A 21,446-nucleotide genomic window follows, 5' to 3' on the forward strand; every position below is an offset into this window, starting at 1 on the left:
GGGTAGACAAAGCTCTTTGGGAGTAAGTCCATAGTGAACCCAGAACCAACTAAACCAGCTATCAGGACACGAGCAACGAGGATTTAAGGCAGCCATGGGTGTTCAGATGCGAGTGGGTGCCTCCCCCCTTACCCTTCTTGGGAGTGCCTTATGGTTTTTTGTAGGTGTAGTCCTGGACTGACCTTGGTTAATAGTATGTTTAGGTTCATGCTTAGTGTCTGGTGACACATTAAAGAGCAAGGATTGAGTGAGCATTGCCATGTTCATTGCGGAGCTTAAATGAGCAAAAGATTTCATGGAGTGGGAGAGGTTGGGGCAAAGACCGCTGAATAAGAAAGTTAAGACACATGTGCAACATCTGGATATCTTTATTGTAGTAGACGTTTCGCCATCCAGTGGCTTTATCAATACAGATTCTAGGACATAATAGGAAGACAGTAGAACTATATACAAAAGATGAGGTAATCAGTCCCTCGGCCTTGGAGTTAGTGTTCACAGCATCGTGGTGGAGGAGAATCTGGAGCAAAGACAAGAAGACTGGCGGTTATATAAGGCGTCAGTGGATAGGGACGGGCAGCAGACGAGGGCAAAGTCACTGGTAGGCGGGATTCCCCAGTGGAAGTAGGTCCTTCCCAAAGAGATGGGTAAGTTGCAGCAGCCGTGAAGAAGGTCTTGTAGATGTCCTCTGAACCAAGATTCCATGATGTTGCAGTGCCTGACAAGTTGTGCAAGAAAGGTATAAAATACCGACAATATGAAAGTTAAGACACATGTGCAACATCTGGATATCTTTATTGTAGTAGACGTTTCGCCATCCAGTGGCTTTATCAATACAGATTCTAGGACATAATAGGAAGACAGTAGAACTATATACAAAAGATGAGGTAATCAGTCCCTCGGCCTTGGAGTTAGTGTTCACAGCATCGTGGTGGAGGAGAATCTGGAGCAAAGACAAGAAGACTGGCGGTTATATAAGGCGTCAGTGGATAGGGACGGGCAGCAGACGAGGGCAAAGTCACTGGTAGGCGGGATTCCCCAGTGGAAGTAGGTCCTTCCCAAAGAGATGGGTAAGTTGCAGCAGCCGTGAAGAAGGTCTTGTAGATGTCCTCTGAACCAAGATTCCATGATGTTGCAGTGCCTGACAAGTTGTGCAAGAAAGGTATAAAATACCGACAATATGAAAGTTAAGACACATGTGCAACATCTGGATATCTTTATTGTAGTAGACGTTTCGCCATCCAGTGGCTTTATCAATACAGATTCTAGGACATAATAGGAAGACAGTAGAACTATATACAAAAGATGAGGTAATCAGTCCCTCGGCCTTGGAGTTAGTGTTCACAGCCAGTCTTCTTGTCTTTGCTCTAGATTCTCCTCCACCACGATGCTGTGAACACTAACTCCAAGGCCGAGGGACTGATTACCTCATCTTTTGTATATAGTTCTACTGTCTTCCTATTATGTCCTAGAATCTGTATTGATAAAGCCACTGGATGGCGAAACGTCTACTACAATAAAGATATCCAGATGTTGCACATGTGTCTTAACTTTCATATTGTCGGTATTTTATACCTTTCTTGCACACCGCTGAATAAGCTAGGCTGACTGTCAACTGACCTGGAAAGCAGTGGTACAAACAGAACTCTTCAGAGCCGAGTGAGGGGAAAGCACCAGACGAAAGAGGTTCTCACGAATGAAATACAGAAAGCGTATGTGCAAAGCCAGATCTCTAGGTGAAACTGAGTTTAGCAAGCACAATTGGTAAATAACTACCACCGTGGTGGAAGTTATTTACAATGCGCTGATCATAAGTCACTCCATCTTCCAATGATATACAACACTTCAAGATGAGCAGTGAAAGGTACACAATAAAATACTCAGTAAATACGTTAATATAACCAGCATCAATTAATAACCTTAAAATTATTTAAGTCTAAGGATATTCATAACTTCCAGTATCTTTTTCCCATCATTCACGAGAAAGGCCTGAACTTTTAAGGGTATATAACGCCTGGGGAATGGGACGCCTTCAGATTCCAATTCAAGAAAGGGAAAGGTCGTGTGATCAAGATTGCCTCCAGTATCCAGGCACCTTACTTGAGAAATATTCCTACAGCCATCCTGCTAAACAAAAGTGGATAAGCCAAAGCCGTGGAAAATTTGTGTTCCAGTTGGTGGCAAGTCAAGCTACCAGGGGGAAGAGGGAAAGCCACAATACCCTGACTTGAACAACATAAGCCGCACATACGAAGACGTTTCGGTGTGACTTTGTAAATGGTCCAAGTCTGACCGAAACGTAGTCTTGAGCACCTCTGCAGGTTAGTGTACCCGATGGAAGGAAGGTCGAGAACCAGCAAACATATGGCTGTGGGTGAGATGCTCCCCTCAACAGATTACGCTTAAAGTGACTGAAAATTACCTTGCCGAACCCTGTACAATTTTACCGTCTGTAGTTCCCACTGGGCACGCCACTTCCCAAGGACGCGTATGAGTATGGCTATTTAATGAAGTCTGAATGGTATGCTCGATACAGCAGCCTTTGCTTGGAAATCTATATCCTGGAACACCAACGAACCCTTCCTTTTGCAGTGCATTCAGAGCTAACTGCTGATTTTTTTAAATGATCACTCAGAGAATGCTGGACCAGGGTAGACCATATTCGGAATTTAGTAAACAATGGACCGAACCACACTAGCTATCAGAACAAGTTCAAGGATTGCTTGATGTGCAGGAAATAAGCCATTGTAGCTGCAAACCCAACATCAACTTTGTTCTGACAAGTCATATCTATCACGCTCCAAGAAATTAGCCAACGTCACCACCATCGCTCTACACTAAATCCCATCAATAGCCTTCACAGGAAGTGAGAAACCTCTGACTGCAGACACCGAGAATAATCTTCGAGAAAAGCCAGCATCCTAATACCAAACGTCGTAGGAAGCCTCGCACGAGCTGAAATCTTTTTCCTTTCCTCAAGCCTTAGCTAAGTCCCAGCATATATGGACAAGTTCACCTACCCAGAGAGTCTCTAGCGACGACAACCGCAGTTCCATTAATCTGTAAAGTACCTGCTATCAGGAAAGCTCTTGAGAGCTCTAGCTAGACTAGGAATAATGAAGGGGCGAACTAAGGCTGCTGATTTCCTAAGGTGTAGAATATCAGGAATTTACGAGGTGGGAGGAGGTTTATTTGTAAGGTGTTATACAGCACCTGGGAAAAGCGAGGCAATCAGGTTCGAGTCAAGGGTAAGCTCTTAATTCCTTAAATCTTTAACATCTCACTATCATCAAGGTACCTCCTTTGAAAAAGGAGGTATGACGGGCGAGAACTGAACCTGAGGCATTCCTGATTTTAATAAGGAAAAGTGCTAAACGCTGACGGGGGGTGGGGAAAGTCACGCAGAGTTAGAAAAAAAAAGGCTTTCAGGTGCAATGCAAGGAAGGGGATGAAGTGTACTTTGGAAATCGGAGTCCCTTGCAACATCAAGACACCTCCCATGAGACTAGTCAGGTATAACTTGCTCGTTGACTCAGGGTTCATGATACCATCTTTTGCGATCACTTTAAATTTATTACAAGGTCGTAATGGGGAAATTAAGGAAAATATCAAATTATTAATGCTTTATTTATCTAATAAAAGATACAGGAATGCCTAGAGAAATCAAACCTTGAACCACAGTAATTAAAATTAAATTAATCCCCACATTAAGGTTCACCCATTGAAATATTACAATGGAAATACAATTCCTAAAGAATAGAAATTAGGGAGACTCCAGGGTATTGCATACGGGTTTGTGTCACTTCATGATGTTCAGATCAGTAGTAGTCTGGTAGACTATAGTATGCAGCATTCGGGATTCTCTTTATGTGGCGCGAAGTTCGGAACACGAGGAAAGGAAGTCATCCCACACTTACGCCAGTACAAAGGATTCGCAGTGCAGGTAATGGGATGATGGCAAGACTCACTCCACTCTTGACCAACTATTGGGTTCGTCATATGCTTGGTACAGTAGGCCAGTATCCAATAGCAGCGGCGCCTATGGCATTAGGAGGGAAACTCAGCCGATGGGCTGAAATACAATTAAAACTGTTTAAGACAGCATGGACAGTAATGTCAGTCAAAATATTTAAAATATAAAGCTTAAAATTTCAGACCCATTATTGGAATACTTTTAGACCCCAGTATTAGACACTACCGGGGACTTCATAAGGGAGGGAGAGGTAAATAAAGATCAAGATATGCTAAGGCCCTGACACTGTAGACAAACAAGGGCGTAATTAAGGTTACAAACTTCAGCTTAGCCTGTCGGAAGTGATTCTAGAGCCTATAATGCAAACCTGGAATGCAAGTCTGGATGGCAAAGGACCCAGGATAATTCAAACGAAGCTTCATTTAAGAGCACCTTTGTTTTCAAGATGACTCAAATTCTCCTGAAAAATGAACACTAATGTAGTTCAACTGTTCCTTCGGCTCTAAATATACTATCAAAACAGGAAAATAAAACCTCGGATATGTCACCAGGCCCGCAGTCTAGTATTCGTGTCCTAGTAAAACTCAACACATGAGAACTAGAGAATTTACGGTCTCCATAGCCTGAGAATTTAATATGAAAATTTATCTTACCGAGAAAGTTACACCCGTTTTAGGGCAACTGGAATGTTCAGTTAACTAAAAGAGTTAGTCAACTAAGATTTATACAAGTTTTTCAGAGAACCGGCGGGATAATAAACTAAACACTTGTGCAACACTCCTGATACCCAAGTACTGCACAAGTGGGTAATTCATCAATGATTTAACCAATGATTTAACTATGAAAATAGTTTTTAGATAACTACCCGCATAAGTATTCTGCGGACAAGGCGTAATTTTGCATTAACGAAATGGGTTTACTGAGGAGTAAGGGGAAATGCAAGTTTACAATCTGGGTAAAATGATCCAGAGAAATACATACGTTTAAAATAAATCAGGAACTGAAAAAAGTAGATTAACTTTTACATGTGCCAAACTTAGCCCTTAAATTTAATGGCGCAGTACAAGACGACTAAATCAAAATTATCTTTTTAACCCATTTTAAGAATCCTACAGAGTACAATTCAAAACTTAATTTTACTTACCTTCGTGGTGAAGTGGTAAGTTGATAAGGCTCCAAAGTAACTTTCAAGGGCAGAGTCCGGGCGAGACATTCTGCTGGATAATCATGAATCAATTTTACTTTTAAGAGGCGAAAATATCGAGCATGTGTTAAGAGGTCAATGTTCTGTTTTTCAAGTGAAATTTAGAGTAAGATTCCAGTTACTGTATTCTTCTAGCTTCTAAAAACTGCATTGCAAAGTAATATGCACTTAAAATGGCGTTGCCTATGCAACCTCTCATTGAAAAAAATTTATGTTAAGGGGTACTAATCAATCTTGTAATCCTTAGCAAATTTATAACTAAGTCAAATGTGAATTAGTCCTTTCAAAAGCTCTAGAGATTCTAATACGAAAGTGTCCAAGTGCATTTTGTTTCCTCATTAGAACGGTCTTAACAATAGTTGCAGCGAACATAAACATTGCCTAAAAATTTCACTTTCAAACAGCTCACCGATGTAGTTTTATTATCGAAGCCAATAATTATTTTTTCTCCACTGGGAATTCTGCCGCTGTTATTCTTAGACTGTGGCAAAATAAAATATTACAAGTTAAGGCTCCTCAGGTCCGATATTTGAGCTTACTCCCGCTGCAGGTATTCTTATAATCTAGTTTAGGAAGTAACGGTAAAAAAAAAAAAGACTTATGAAAATAGAAACACCCCCAGAAACTTGTAAAGGCTAGGAAAGTTTCAGTAGGTATCGATCAACGATAGTAAATAGATAAATGGAAAAAGTGTGTTGGGCCTCATTGATAATAGTGGTACAACATCCCTGGCCTGTTACCCGTAGAGATCCTACTGTATTCTGAACCGTGAGCTTACAGTGGCCAGTAGCTAGGGCACACAAGAGAATTCCTAGACAGTAACAATAGACTATATCAAGGCAGACCGGTGACATAAAATTAAGCGTATGTGACGTTCCACTGATTTCCTGTAGTCTACAGAACTATACGAACGACGAGCATGACCCTAAGCTAGTCCTGTGGGATCAAGAAAAAGGTCACCAGAAAGACGCTAAAAAAGATTTAATCAAGGTGAAAGCCAATGTAAGAAACCACAAAAAAAAATATTCGTGGGGAAGGGGGGCGTGAATGTACTTACAACACAGGAAGAGACAACAGCAAAAATGAGTAACATCTCACACCCCACTCAGCAGGTGAGCTCTAACCAATTATCACAGTTCCTGCCAAGGGCCCCTAGGCGGCGCTGATGTTAGCATGCCACCCCAAGTAGTAAAGTAACGAGTCAAACAACCATCCCTAAATTACTCGCTAAAAGCAAATAAAAAATATATGCAAGAAAATGTAACTTATTCTTCACAGTAAATCTCACGTAGGATAGTGGAACCGCTCTCTACCGGTGTTCCTACAATGTAATATAGATTAATGTAGTCATACACTGAGGGTGTACCTATATAATAGCGTAGCCACACACATTGCGGGTGTTTCTAAGGAATACCTTTCATATGGAATATTGTAACAGCAATCTCAGCGTGTTCCAGCAATGTAACTCAAATTGAATTATATAATCATATATTGCGTGTGTTCCCACAATGTAACTCTGATAAAGAATATTGTAGTCATACTCTGTGGGTGTGTATAATTTTCGCGTACACAAATAATTGAGACCAGATTTACAAAAGTGCATACATATGCAAAAAAAAAATCCGTTTCACTAATATTTCAAAAAAGTCTTCAGAGATGCCAAGAGCGCGCCAGAAGAGCAGCCTAAGTTATCAAAAGCCGAAGTCCAAGTTTTGAGTGAAGAGGAAAGTAGTTCAGCATCAGGACACACAACCAATTCAATGGGAACTTTTATACTTCAGGTTGAAAAGAATGGAGAAGCTTTTTGTTTCATTTTGTCATCATTTAATTGGTAACTGATGCGATAAGTCTCGTTTATTGTTCCAAGGAAAGAAATATCTGTCATTATAAAGTAAACGCTGAATATTAGGAAGCTTACACATTACCGTGAAATGAACACGGGATTTCACAATGATTATACATATTGTGAAATGAGCTGTAGGTGATAGATAAGGTCAGACCATCAGGTCACCTTGGTACAGGTACGTGAGGCCATGTTATATCTAATTTTCATATGAAATTGGATTTAAAAAAGGAACGAAAGAATTTACATTAAAAAAAAAAAATCCCACGACAGGCAGTAACACAAGTGTTGAGCAAACCGTTGCCAGGTGACATACTGGAGAGTCTGAGCGATTCAGCTAGGAACGACCCATGGCCACACGAACATTTTCAGCTCACACGAGGATGGGCCGGCTCATGGCCACACGAAAATTTTCAGCTCACACGAGGATGGGCCGGCTCATGGCCATACCAACTCCAACACGCAGTGAGCAACGACCCATAGCCACACCTACTTTCCCACACACATGGAGGCCGGAATATCCATTGATACAAGAAATGAACACACTGAGTGCAGGACTTCCCTTGGCCACACCAACTTCAGCACACACACACTGGGGAGGTCACTCAGCGTGAGCTGTGAGCCACATGTTGATATCTCTTTTATTTGTACTCGATTACTGCTTTATGTGAAGCATAAATTTCGAAGCGATCACTTATACACACGCGCTGTTAACTTAATGGGAAAATTCATTTACGTTCTGTTTATACTTCAAATATCACATTAATGTGTTTACTGCTTTTAAAATGTCCAACATTTTTCTCTCGACTAGCCTTTGAATCAATCATTACGAAACAATAAAATGATTTCAGTTTGCGAATTTTCTCGGTTTTATCTAAATGCTTCTAGTTTAGATTAGAGAAAACAATATATATATATATATATATATATATATATATATATATATATATATATATATATATATATATATATATGCAAAACAACAACTGTGAAAGAATAGTGAAATTCCAAGTGCTTTCGTGACTTCTCACATTATCAAGGAACCACATTATCATGGTTCCTTGATAATGTGAGTAGTCACGAAAGCGCTTGGAATTTCTCTATTCTTTCACAGTGGTTGTTTTGCTATATATATATATATAATATATATATATATATATATATATATATATATATATATATATATATATATATAGAGAGAGAGAGAGAGAGAGAGAGAGAGAGAGAGAGAGAGAGAGAGAGAGAGAGAGAGAGAGATAGATATTCGAGCCTCTTGAACTCGAAACCTTCTTTTCCCCCCTCCCTCCAACACTTGTTGGGACGACCCATTTAATTCTTCTCTCCATCCCCGATTTATATACCCATCTGGTCATCCTATTTTACTGCAGCCTATCTAAAGGCCCAAAACACCTCAAGAACCCCTGCTCGACCCTGTAAATTATATTTTTGGTAATCCCATATTGTCTTTTTATCTCTAAAACTCAAATTCTCTGTTTAATATTTACACCACACATTGCCCTCACACGCATCTCTACTAACTGCCTCCAGACTCCTCGCTGTAGCTTTTAAAAAGCGATGCTACTACAATACTATGGTACGTTCCCCTTTTTTCTGTCCCTCGATAAAGTTTTCTGTCACCACAGATGCCTCCATACACCACCCATCTTCTTCCCCTCTTTTTTCTATGATCCACCTCGTCATTCATGGACACATATGCCGAGAGGTTCGTTCCCAAATATCACTTCTACTTCCTCCATATTCGCATTCCAGTCTGATATTTATCTTTCATTACATAGATCCTCTGCTGTTCTCACTACCTCGTTCTTTCTTAAGTTCATTTTTAATTTTCTTATTTTTCAGACCCACCCAAATCCCTCCACAAACTTTGTGCAACCTCTCTTCGGAATCCCCAAAAGAAACTGTGTGATAGACAGGCAAAGAGCAACTTTGGCACTGTTACACACACACACACACACACACACACACACACACACACACACACACACACACACACACACACACACTAGCTATTAGGTGAGTACACACACACACACTGGCTACTAGGTGAGTACACACACACACACTGGGTGAGTATATACACACACACATACACACACTGGGTAAGTATATGCACGCACACACACACACACACACAGAAAGGAATAAAATTTTATACCCATATGTTCACAGATGGCTCAAAAATTATGACCAAAATAAAAAAAAATACAAATTACCGTAAAAAGCAACAAATATCCTTGAAAAAACTGAGCAAACCGAATAAAAAAATAATGATATATTTCAGTGTCGATGAATGTCCTGTGATGAACATCGGTAAAAGTGCACAGTGCACATGGAACGCTTTAACTATGTGAATAAAACATTACGAGCATGAGCTAGAGATAACAGGAGGATAAAAATGTAAAAACATCGGTTGATGACTACATAAATTAAATGGTTAGAATTATATATAGCTTCATGTCTTTCAGTTTACTTCAAGTACATGGCTGAAGACACGCTGAAAAAATTATTTATAGCACATGTTGGACATAAATTAGAGTACGCAGCTGTTGTGCGGAGATGTGTTTCTGTTGGAAGGTGCTTCCAGTGTCTCACAAGCCAAGTACGTACTATGGATCTCAACGCAAACGAGAAGTTTAGGAGTTGTACCTCAAAACCTTTCAAGAGCACAGGAGATGCAGCCAGACTCCAACAAGAGACCTAGGAGTTATAACTTAAACCTCATTCCCAAGAGGTCCAGGACCTACAGCTCAAGATTCTTGAAGGTTTTTCACCTGAAGGTGAAAAACCCTCAAGAGGTACAGAAACTGGAACTCAACTCTATTAAACACCATGAAGACATCTGAACAATCAGAAACAAAGTTAGATTTACCCATAGAGTTTTTGTTACTGTGATAGGCGATGCAGAGGCAAGGAATTTTTTTTTTATATTTTATTTAAAAAACTGCATATACATAATACATTGTATTACTTACAAAACAAACCACAGTGAAAATAAATAAAAGGTACATACAGTGAACTTCATACCTCTCCGAACATGAAATTAAACACCAACATTACAAAATAGTCAATAAACCAACCACATCCACTGTAACTTTATAGAAGTACTTAGTATTGATGACAATACATACATACACATACATATATTTACTCATATATATATATATATATATACATATATATATATACACATACACACACACACACATACATATATGTTAATTAAATTAATATACAACTCAGATCGGTATACAGAACAAATACATATAGTTTACTTCCATGTCACAAGTACTTGGCTAAACAGGAGCACCATACCTAACACATACACCAGAATATTGAAAACCCAACCTTCCACATCCTTACAATACAGAATTTTATAAACAGAGCAAATACAATAATGATTATAGTATAAAATTAAAAACCATACTAGGTATTACAAAACCTCTAGTGCACAATCCCGGTACATTTTAAGAACACCATAGATCAAGGCCATATTACAACCATATACATAACCCCACAACCATATACATAACCTATAAACCCTCCTTTTATAATAATCATTATTGCCAGTGCAGACACAGCTGACACTTCTACCCCCCCTTCCCCGTATGTACAGTCCCCGTTCTAAATAACATACATTGAATTATCCTAATGAAAGGTCATACCCTGACCTCATCAAACCTAAAAGTTGGTAGTGCATGAACAAGACAAAAACACAAAATTCACAGACTAAAACAGATATGAAACATTACATTCCTAGACACATACACTGTAATAAGTAGAAGTATATACACCACCAATATGATATCAAATATTAATGTTAACCATGAATTACAAACATTCAAAACATTTGCATATAGTGTAGTTCACACTCAAAATACAAGATAATACACCACATGCCATAGTAGCGGTACAATACTAGGCTATGTAAATAATTTAAAGAACCCGAGACTTAAATAAAACCAGAGTAGTTATAAGACTAAGGCTGCTGTAATGTGCCAGTCCCAAAAGAACTGACACGTATCTCAGAAAAATTTTGTGTTGATACCAACGTGTCAATCTAATTACTTAAAAACGAGATCCTAAGGGCTCGGTATCCTGGCTTTCAAGGAAATTTTAAACCCAGTGAACATAACCATCAGGCTTAGAAAAGTAACCCTGGAAACCACACTTATATCTCACTATGACAAACATTCTCTTGAAACATGGCTTACCATCCATACCTAATTCTCACTACCTTCCTCTTACACACATCAGTTCCAGATAAACCAAAAACAACCCCCCCCCCCTTTACATCCCCCCATAAGGAGACCACTCCTTTGTCCATCCTCAGGGACCCCGCCCAAGGGAACCCACAGTGAGATTCCTATAACCTTCCGGGAAACTTTTTTCCCAAGACGCCCCATAAACCAACTTATTCCTACACTTCGTCCTATAGAATCTGGCCGCCAACGCTTTTATCCTCATATCACCCCTTAATCCCCTCATTCCCCATGAAATGTCCAGATAATCCACTATGATATACATTATAGCCCTTCCTACATCCCTAGACACTCCCCCTACATCCCGTAGTAAAACCCTTAAAAGCGACAAACGACCCCCCCCCCAACAGTCTGATAACCCCACCCATCCATGATCTCACCCCCTCCAAGGAGGTACAAAAAAAAACCACATGAAACGCCGTTTCAACATCACCACAAAACTGACAAAAAGCCTCTTCCACAAATCCCATACTACGTAACACCTCCTTGGAAGCCAGAATCCCCATGATAAACCTATATACTAATTCTCTTACTCTAGCCGGTATCCGAAGCTTACTAAAATCTTTCCATATAACCCCCCAATCATACGTTGGATACACGGCTACCCCTTGCATAATTCCTTGACCTTTCACTACCCTCACCAACCGTTTCACTTTGATTTTATCCACCTGTTGCACTGTCAATAAAAATCTCAACATATCTTCACAAACCCTCAATTCCTTCCCACTCCACCATTTACGTGCCTCCTCCATAACTCTTCCTACTTTGACGCCCCTCACACCCCCTTCCCTCATATACCTCCCCTTGATATATACAGCCATGACTCTCAGTCCTAAAGTCAACAAACCTAAACCCCCTCTCCGCACATCCGTCATAACTACCTCCTTACTTAACCATGCCCTCCCAAATCCCCACACAAACTTCAGCACCCTCCTCTGCATTTCCACAATATCTCGTACCTCTAAGGGAAAAACCTCTGCCACCCCCCATACCTTGCTATAGACAAGTGAATTTACCACCACTACCCTCTGATGTAAAGCTAAGTCCCTCGCACTTAAACCTCCTAGTCTACTTAAAACCTTACCCTTGACAGACTCCGAATTTACCCTTCTGCATGCCTGCACTTCCGCCAAAAACCATATCCCACATACCTTGATTCTGTCAACCACTGTCCATCCTAACCCTATCCCCAAGCCCCCCCCTATCCAATTACCGACCTCTAGTAACCTTGATTTCACCGTATTAACTCTCATTCCGGTATTCATACCAAACATCTGAATCACTCTACCCACCCTCCTTAACTCCTCCTTACCCCTTAGCAAAACAGTAGTATCATCCACATACCCAACGATGCCCCCTTTGCACCCCCCTTCCATCTCCTGACTGTTCATTACCCTCTCAACAGACTCATAAAAAGGATTCTGCACACACGCAAAGAGCAGCTGTGACATCGGACAGCCCTGTCTCAAACCTCTCTCCATTGGTACACTTTCACCCAACCTCCCATTGACCTGTACCCTCACCTCAGCCCCATCATACAGGGTGTTCACCCACCTCACTACCCCCTCCCGAAAACCCAACCTCTCTAAGCAAACCCCTAAGAAATCTCTGTCCACGCAATCATAAGCATTCACCCAATCTAAACCTAGTATTCCCCCTCCCGAACATCTCTCTAGAAAATCCCTAATCACACCATGTCCATCCCTCATCCTTCTTCCCGGAATTCCCAACTGTCCCCTATGTAACACTAAACCCAACACTTTCCTCATTCTGTTGCCCAAAACCTTAGCAAAAATCTTGTAATCCGAGCACATTAACGTAATCGCACGATAATCATTCAAAACTCGGCATTCCTTCTTTTTGGGCACTAAAACTGTGACACCCGTTCTTTGTGATTTCCCCATCCTCCCACTATTTAACATACAATTCAAAACCCCCACCAAACAATGCCGTACACTCCCCCAATGATACCTATAAAAATCGTTTGGTAGTCCGTCTATGCCTGGGGTTTTACCCTGGCACATCCCAAAAACTGCCTCCTCCACCTCCTCTACAGTAATACTACCCTCGATTCTGTTACTGTCCTGCTCACTTAATACTCTATTAAACCCTTCATCCCCAAACCGTCCCTCACCCACTCCCCTGCCATCCCTCCTCCACTTCTCCCTAAACCAAAAATCTGCATACAAACTAATATTTTCCGTGGTGGATAGGCCTTGACCCTCCTCAAAGCCACCCCCCCCCCTGTACCTGCCTCAATATACGCCAAGGTGGTCTTCGCCTGCCGTTCCTTAAACCTCCTTAATACAAAACCCGATGGCCTATCTCCCCTTAAGACATCCTCCAACCCTGCCCTAACTCGAATTGCCTCAAATTTTTCATTGTGAATTTCCGCCAACCTATTTCGCAAACGTTCCATGTCCTCACTCCGCCCCACACGTTCCTCTGCATAACAGTCATTTAACTGACCCTCAAGATAATTTTGTAGGCCATAGCTCCACCTAGCCATCTCCTTACCCCGTACTTTAAAAAATTTCCCTATTTCAACTTTAGCCCTCATTTCCCACCAATCCAGCAAATCCATTTCCATATTCCTAGTCTCCCACAAGGATTTCCACCAATCTTCAAACCCCGTAGGTTCATCCTTTTCCCTAAGTAGCCTCACATTTAATTTCCAATATCCTGCATAAACCCTCACTATGCCATCTACCCTCAAATCTGCTATAACAGCACGATGATCAGAAAAACCCACATCGATAGTCCTCACCCTCTCCACACCTATGCCCTGCCTAACATAAATCCTATCTAACCTTGCCTCATATCCCCTACGAATAAAAGTGTGCTCCACTCCATATCCCCTACTTCCCACCACATCTACTGCTCCAACATCTCGCAAAACATCCCGCAGGACCCCCAAAACACAACCCGCCCCCCTCGGAACCACATCACCCTTCCTAATGACACAATTCCAATCCCCACCAATCACCGTAAAAGCAGGTAAACCTCTCAAGTGATATACCAGAACCTCGCGTACAAAATCCACCTTCACTCTAGTGTTACTAGTTGCTGGCATGTACACACCTACAAAACTAACCCTCCTGGCCCCCCAAAACCCATCCACCCTGACAACCCTCCCACCCCCCCCCCCTCCTCCCAACCCAGGATACGCAAAGGACTGGTCTCCTTTACCGCCACAGCCACACCTCCTTTCAACCTCAAAGCATCACATGTAAACAACCTATAACCTTTCAACAACAGCTCACATCCTAACCTATGGTTATGTTCCTGCAAAAAACAGACATCAATGCTAAATCTCCTCAAAACCCACTCTAACCATACCCTCTTGACCTCGTTTTTAAGACCGTTTACATTGAAAGTTACACACCTGAATTTTACAAGAAAGGCGGCTTACCCCTGTGCCGCTGAGGCTTACTTGGTCCTCCTTTCATAGGTCTCGGTTCTTCTCTATCAATCCCTCGTTCCTGCCCTCCAACCCCTCCCTGTCCCTTCCCACCTAGCTTCCCATTGCCCCCCCCTCCTCCCTGACTTGCCTTTGCAACCACAGCTGCCCACATCTTCTTCCCAGGCCTCTGCGCTGGTGTGAGGACCTCGTCCATGTCTGATGCCCCCGCTGATCTCTTGCGGGAGCTACCCTCTACATACATTTCTTCTGCAACCACATCTTCTTGATGGACCTCCACCACCACATTGCTCTCCTTTCGAACCTCACTCAAGTCTTCCTTACCCTGCTTCTGTTCATCCATCACCTTGTCATCACCTGACCTCACATCACTTTCCACACCAAGCACCGACTCTTCCAAAAAATCCTTCAGCACAGCCTCCAAAATCCCGTCCTGAGCTGACTCTGCATTATCTAACGGCCTGTCTGACGGCGATATTCCCTCCCCCCCTCCCGTTTCCACTGGTAGTGTAACACACGTCTCCAAAACCACCTCTGCCCTGTCGACCTCCTCACTCCATAGGCCTGTACCCCGTCTTTCCACTTCATCCGTCATAACATCCGTGGCTTCTAATGGCGTATCCACAGCAGCTGTCTCCTGACGCCTAGGCTCCTGTCTCCTGGGGCATTGTGCCACCATGTGCTCATAAGAGTCACATAAACGGCACGTCTTCCTCTGCCCCGCATAGTGAACAAAAACCTGTGTTCTATGGTTACGCAATGTAACATATGATGGTATCGGTCTCCTCAGGGTCATTTTCAGTGTGCATGATCCTTCCAGCATCCCCTCATAAGGGCCGTCCCTCCACATTCCCATGCTCGTCGAGTGTACAGTTCCATAACCACTGAACACATCTTGGATGCTGTATGCTGTTGCCTCAAAAGGTACATTCCTTACCTTCACCCAAGTAAAATACTTAGACACATCATGCAAGCATACTTCCACTGCCGAATTGATACTCATCCGTCGTTCTTGAAATTCATCTACGATGGTAGAGTAGAAGTCAGCCCTCATGAACTTCACGAAGACCCTTGACATTCCATTCAGTGCCACACCATACAGCTCTTCGTTGGGGATGCCATAACAGTCCCTGATAATGCTTGGCAGGAGAACGTTCATCGTGTCGTTGCTTAAAGTTCCTCTAACCAGCTGAATGCAGACAGTATTAATGCGCCGGTACAGTCGGTCCGCCATCTTGGCGCTAATACTATGTTTTCCTCACCAGGTGGCGTGCAAGAGAACCAGTAGAAGCGTCCTCTCTCCCCGCAGGTCGAGAGACGAATCATTCCCAAGAGGTCCAGGAATAGAGTTTTTGTTACTGTGATAGGCGATGCAGAGGCAAGGAATAACAGCTTACAAGCGGAGTTTTTTTTTTTATATTTTATTTAAAACTCAGGTACAAAATAGATATGGGTGCATAAAATATGTCAACGAGATACCAGGCACTAACAAGATTATTACAAGCGAAGGTAGTCTACTGTATATATGGAAACGATATCAGACCGATCTTGATCGTCATAATTTTGACTACACGTTCATTCGTCTCTCAGCCCTTGAGTAGAGAGGACGTGCGCTGCTGCTACCCCCTGGTGTTGATTAGTGGCAGTTATATTTTCACAGCATGGCGCAGGCAAGCCGGAGACGCATAAACACAATCTGTGTTGAGCTTATCCGTGGGGCTGTGACAGGAACTTCTATGGACCTGCTACTACCTGCAATCATACGAGATACATATGGTATTGCTGACGAGGAGATATATGGAGTAGCGCTGAATGGCACGACGAGGATCTTTGTCAAGTTTAATTTGGCAAGTGTGTATGAGGCGGTGGTAGACAAGTACCAGGAGGTTACTTTGACAGTTAACTCCGCTGTGACCGTGCGACTTCACGACGTTTCTCGCCATTACACATGGGTTAAGATTAGAAATGTGCCATTCGAGGCGGATGATTCTGACATCCGTCTTGCGATGGGCAAATATGGTACAGTACATATGGCCACTGTTGGGAAGTGGGCCGCTGGGCCATATGCAGGGAAACTCGAAGGAACGTATTCTGTGAAGATGACGTTACGTTACCCTATTCCGTCGTACGTAGTGCTGCCAGAATTTCGTACCCAGGTGTTTGTGACATACGCTGGACAACGCCGGACCTGTCGGTTATGTGGGTCATATGATCACCTAGCGGCTCTGTGTGAAAGGAGGCGTGGCAACATGGAACAAAGGCAACGACATACAGCAGTGGAGAAGAGTGAGGCTTTGCCTTATGTGACTCTGCCCACACAAGGTGGGTCCTGGAGTGAGGAGGTCGAGAGAGCGGAGGAGATGGAGTCAGCAGGTGTGACGAGGGGGGGGGACACCCCTTCATTGAACGCAGCGCAGGTGTTGGAACAGGACACCTCGACTGCGAGTGCTAGCGATGTGGAAGACTCATTAGCCATGGCTTTAAATGTGTTATTGGCTGACAAGAGTATTGGGAAGGTTGGAAGTCCAGATCTAGTTCTTGGGTCTGTTGTGGATCCGGGCGTAGAACAGGATCTGAGGTCTGCGCAGTGTGATGAGAATTTTTTGATGCAAGCTGTGGAGGTGGAGGTCCACCGGGACAATGTATCAGACGACATGATGCAAGCAGAGGGAGCATCACGGAAGCGCGCTGCTGCGCTATCTGACTCCGAGGACGTGATCACGCCTGCTCAGCGAACTGGCAAAAAGTCCTGGGCGGAAGTTACGCAGAGAGGACACAGCGGCCCTAAGGGGCAGGAGTTGGTTAAGAGCGTTTCTAAAGGGGGGGAGAGGGACCGAGGTGTCACGAAACGATCTGGTGGCAAGACAGTACCAGGGTCAAGAAGGAAAACCACTCTGTAAGCTTCAAGTGCATGACATTGAACATTAATGGATTGAGATCAGAGAGAAAGTGTGTATGGTTTAGTGAATATTTGGTGCGTAATAGTGTTGACGTGGTGTTCGTGCAGGAACACAACTACAGACCAGGTTATGAGTTGAAGGTAAATGGGTATAATGTGTATGTGGAGCATGCGATAAGGTTGAAAGGAGGAGTTGCCATCCTGGTAAGGGAAACTAGCCCGTTCGTAGTGAGGCATTGTGAGGGTGGGGAGGGGAGGGTGATTCGTGTAGATGGGTTGTGGGGTAGGGTACAGATGAGTTTGGTGTGTGTGTATGGTCCAGCAGAGGGAGATGTGCGTATTAAGAATAAATTTGTGAAGGATGTCTTAGTATATTATTTGCGTGCTTTGCCGGGTGTAGCTGTAATTGGTGGTGATTGGAATTGTGTGATAAGGCGTAAGGATGTGGAACCTAGAGGGGCAGGGTATTGTTTGGGGATATTGGGGGAATTATTAAATGGAGTGGGGTTAATGGACGTTGGACGGGGTGGGGTTGTAGAACATACTTTTGTTAGACGTGGATATGCGGCAAGACTGGATCGATTGTATGTGCCCCGAACAGTAATAGTGAGCAGAGTGCGTGTGGTGGACGCGGTTTTTTCGGATCACAGAGGAGTAATGGTGGACCTAGAATGGGAGGGATTGCCTAGAAGGGGTCAAGGTTATTGGAAGTTAAATGTGAAGCTTTTGCAGGGTGAGGAATGTCGTCAGTCTTTTGTGCAATTGTGGGAACGGTTGGTGGATGAGGCGCCGGGGGATGATGAACTGGTAAATTGGTGGGATTCGGTGGCTAAAAATCGTATCAGAGAATATTATATTTGTCGTGGGAGGGAAGATAATCGGTTAAAGTATGGGTTTCAAAGATATCTTGAAGGGCAGCTGCGGGACTGTTATGCAAGAGGAGGAGCAAGATATCCAGTGCAGGACATTGAGGGTTTAAAGGAGAGTATTAGGGTATTGCAAAACGAGCGTTTTGATGGTGTGCGAATTATGGGAGGATTGGAAGAAGTGCTATGGGGTGACCAGCCGTCGGCTTGCGTGTTAAGAGGCCAGAGAAAGAGGAGAGTGACGATGGAGATGATGGGGTTAAACGTACATGTAGGGATGGAAGGGTATAGAGCGGGTCAAGCATTGGTAACGACAGAGGGTATGAGTGGATATGTAGACGCTTGGTTTAAGTCATATACGCAAAGTGTGGGCTTCCGTGAGGTGGCATTGAGGGAAATGGGAGAGTATGTGCAGTGTGAGCTTGATGGTCAAGATCGGGTGACATTAGGTGGGCCGATTACGGAGTGTGAGATTTGGCAGGCGTTGTCAGGAGTGAGTTTGGGAAAAGCGCCGGGTATAGACGGACTGCCAAATGATTTCTACGTAAAGAATTGGGGGGTTCTGAGGTTTTTTTTAGTAAGGCTGTTTAACATACTAAAGGCGGCTGAGGTAATGGGAGAGCAGCAACGGACGGCTGTTGTGGTGTTGGTGCCGAAAGGGGAGCAGTCAACGGTAATGGATTATCGGGCACTTTCGCTTATGTGTGGAGATTATAAGTTGTTTGCGAGAATATTAGGGAACAGAATCAAGAGGGTAATAGGCAAGGTAATTGATAGGGGACAATATGGGGTGCCAGGAAGGTCGATGTATGAAGGGCATGGCATGATTCGAGAATTTATAGAGAAACAGGGGGAGTTGGGTGATGGAGGTGTATTGGCGTTAGATTGGAAGGCTGCTTATGATAGTGTAGAAAGGGAAGGGTTATGGAGGTTTATGCGTTGGCAAGGTTTTGGGGAAGAAATAATATCTTGGGCAAAATTATTGTATCAGGGGGCATCGATGAGGGTGCAGGTTAATGGGAGGCTAGGAGTTAAAATACAGATGCGACGGGGACTGCGCCAAGGCTGCCCACTATCACAAATATTGTTTGCGTGTATACAGGATCCATTTTATAGGGCCATTCGGAGGTGTGTTGCGGGAGGTGGGGAGGGTACTGACCGGGGGGAGGGGGGGGCTGGTATCGTAGGTTATGTGGATGACACGACTGTTTTGGTGAGAGGTTATGGGGATTTGCTTAGGGTGGGTAAGGTGGTGGATGTGTTTGGGGAGGCTTCAGGTATGAAAATTAATGTTGAGAAGACTAAGTTTCTAGACTTAAGGGATAGTACAAATGGGGATGAGGTGGTAGGGGGTGGGTGGAAGGTGGTGGATCAACTAATGATATGTGGGATAATTTATGTGAGAAATACACGAGTGGCTCAAGAGGTGAATTCGGTGAGAATAGTGAATGGAGTATTGAAAAGACTTGGTGGTTTGAGGGCGGCGCAACTAACGCTGCATCAAAGAGTAATAGTGACGAACGTGCTATTGTACAGCAAGATATGGCATGTCGTTGTCATGTACCCGCTGATGAGACGTGAGGTGAAACGTTTGCAACAAGGGGTTTTTAGGTTTATATGGGGATCGGGCTGCGAATGGTTAAGTAGAGCGGTGTTAACACTTCCGGTCAGTCGTGGAGGGCTGGGACTTTTACCTCTGGAAAAAAGGATGATGAGCGTGTACCTAAAACGAAGTTATATAAGGGAGGGGGGCGGGAGGGGAGGTGGACTTGTGAGAGTACGTAAGGATATGCAACGGTGGTGGGGGGGTAGGGATTTAATAGTTGGTGAGGCCATGTTGAGGTTATTAATGACAGTGAGGGATCCGTCGTGTCTTAAATTGCGGGTCCTAGAAGGAGTGGAAGGTAGGTCAGTGGTGGCAGCTGTTGAAGGGGCATACCCTATGTATGCGTGGAACGATATATGGACGCGTCTAAAACGATTACGTGTAAAACCGGGTGTTCGGGAGGTAATGTTTAGATTTTTACATGGGATTTTGCCGTCTGGGGTTGTCCTATTCAATAGGAGGATAAGGGAGGGAGGGGAATGTAGAGCGTGTGGAAGCATGGAGACAATTTTGCATGCGGTATATTTTTGTGACTGTATAGAAGTGGTGCGGGTCTGGTTAGGAAAGGTGTTCAGGTTAGTGGGTGGGGGAGGATTGCAGGTGTTGCGGGCTTTAAGTTTGGATATAGGTGGGGTGAGTAAGATGGTGGAGAATGCAGTGGCGTATTTGGTCACGGATTTTATATATACGTCATGGGCCATGAGGGAGGTGGGCGTGGATGAGAGGATCAAGGTGTTAGCTGCGACATTTTACAGAACTAAGTGTCGTAATAGGGAAATTTATGGAGGGAGTTGGGAGACTGCTTTTACTGAGGGCTATCGGAGTTTTAGGTTGGGGGATTTATGGGATTTAAGTGCAATGTAAGGGGTCGCGGCGGGCTGGCTTCCCGATAAGGACAGTGTGAAAGGGTTTAGTGTGGAAGAGAATGAATATAGTACTGAGACATAAGTGCCTTTGACTGTGTGATAAGCGGGTTGTGTGTTGTGAACGATACAAGTTCTTCAATTTAATTATTAATTATGCTAATGACAAAGGATGACAGACGTCGTAATGTGATGGAATATTATATATCTGCAACGAAATTATTGGTATGTGTGTAATGAAATGACAATGTGGGTGCACTGTGTGAATACGAAATATATATATACACATGAAGTATTGCGTGTGGTAGGAAGGCTTCAGTATTTATCGACGTGTGAAGGTCATGCACTGTTATGTTTTGTGCTAACAGACTTACATCTTAGTAGTGGTTTTAATGATATGGGCGAAATATTTTTAGAAAGCTTGACTTATCCTGTTTTCTTAATACATATTGTTTTTTCATGGGAGCTCTATAGAGCCAGTAGGTTTAGGTTAC

At 43.2% G+C, this 21,446-nt stretch overlaps 1 long non-coding RNA gene across 2 annotated transcripts; it reads right to left on the reverse strand.

Moving 5' to 3' along the window:
* Positions 1-3,605: 3,605 nt before the first annotated feature.
* LOC138854128 (uncharacterized) lies at positions 3,606-6,315 on the reverse strand. Of its 2 annotated transcripts, none has more exons than XR_011393338.1 (3): positions 6,232-6,315; positions 5,115-5,184; positions 3,606-4,069 (listed from the first exon to the last, which is right to left on the reverse strand). It is a non-coding gene; the product is annotated as an uncharacterized lncRNA (long non-coding RNA). The 2 variants fall into 2 exon arrangements; XR_011393337.1 differs by having other exon boundaries at positions 5,115-5,187; positions 6,232-6,308.
* Between the last annotated feature and the right edge of the window lie 15,131 nt (positions 6,316-21,446).

This window comes from Cherax quadricarinatus, chromosome 50, assembly GCF_038502225.1.
Source record: "Cherax quadricarinatus isolate ZL_2023a chromosome 50, ASM3850222v1, whole genome shotgun sequence".
Classification (NCBI taxonomy): domain Eukaryota; kingdom Metazoa; phylum Arthropoda; class Malacostraca; order Decapoda; family Parastacidae; genus Cherax; species Cherax quadricarinatus.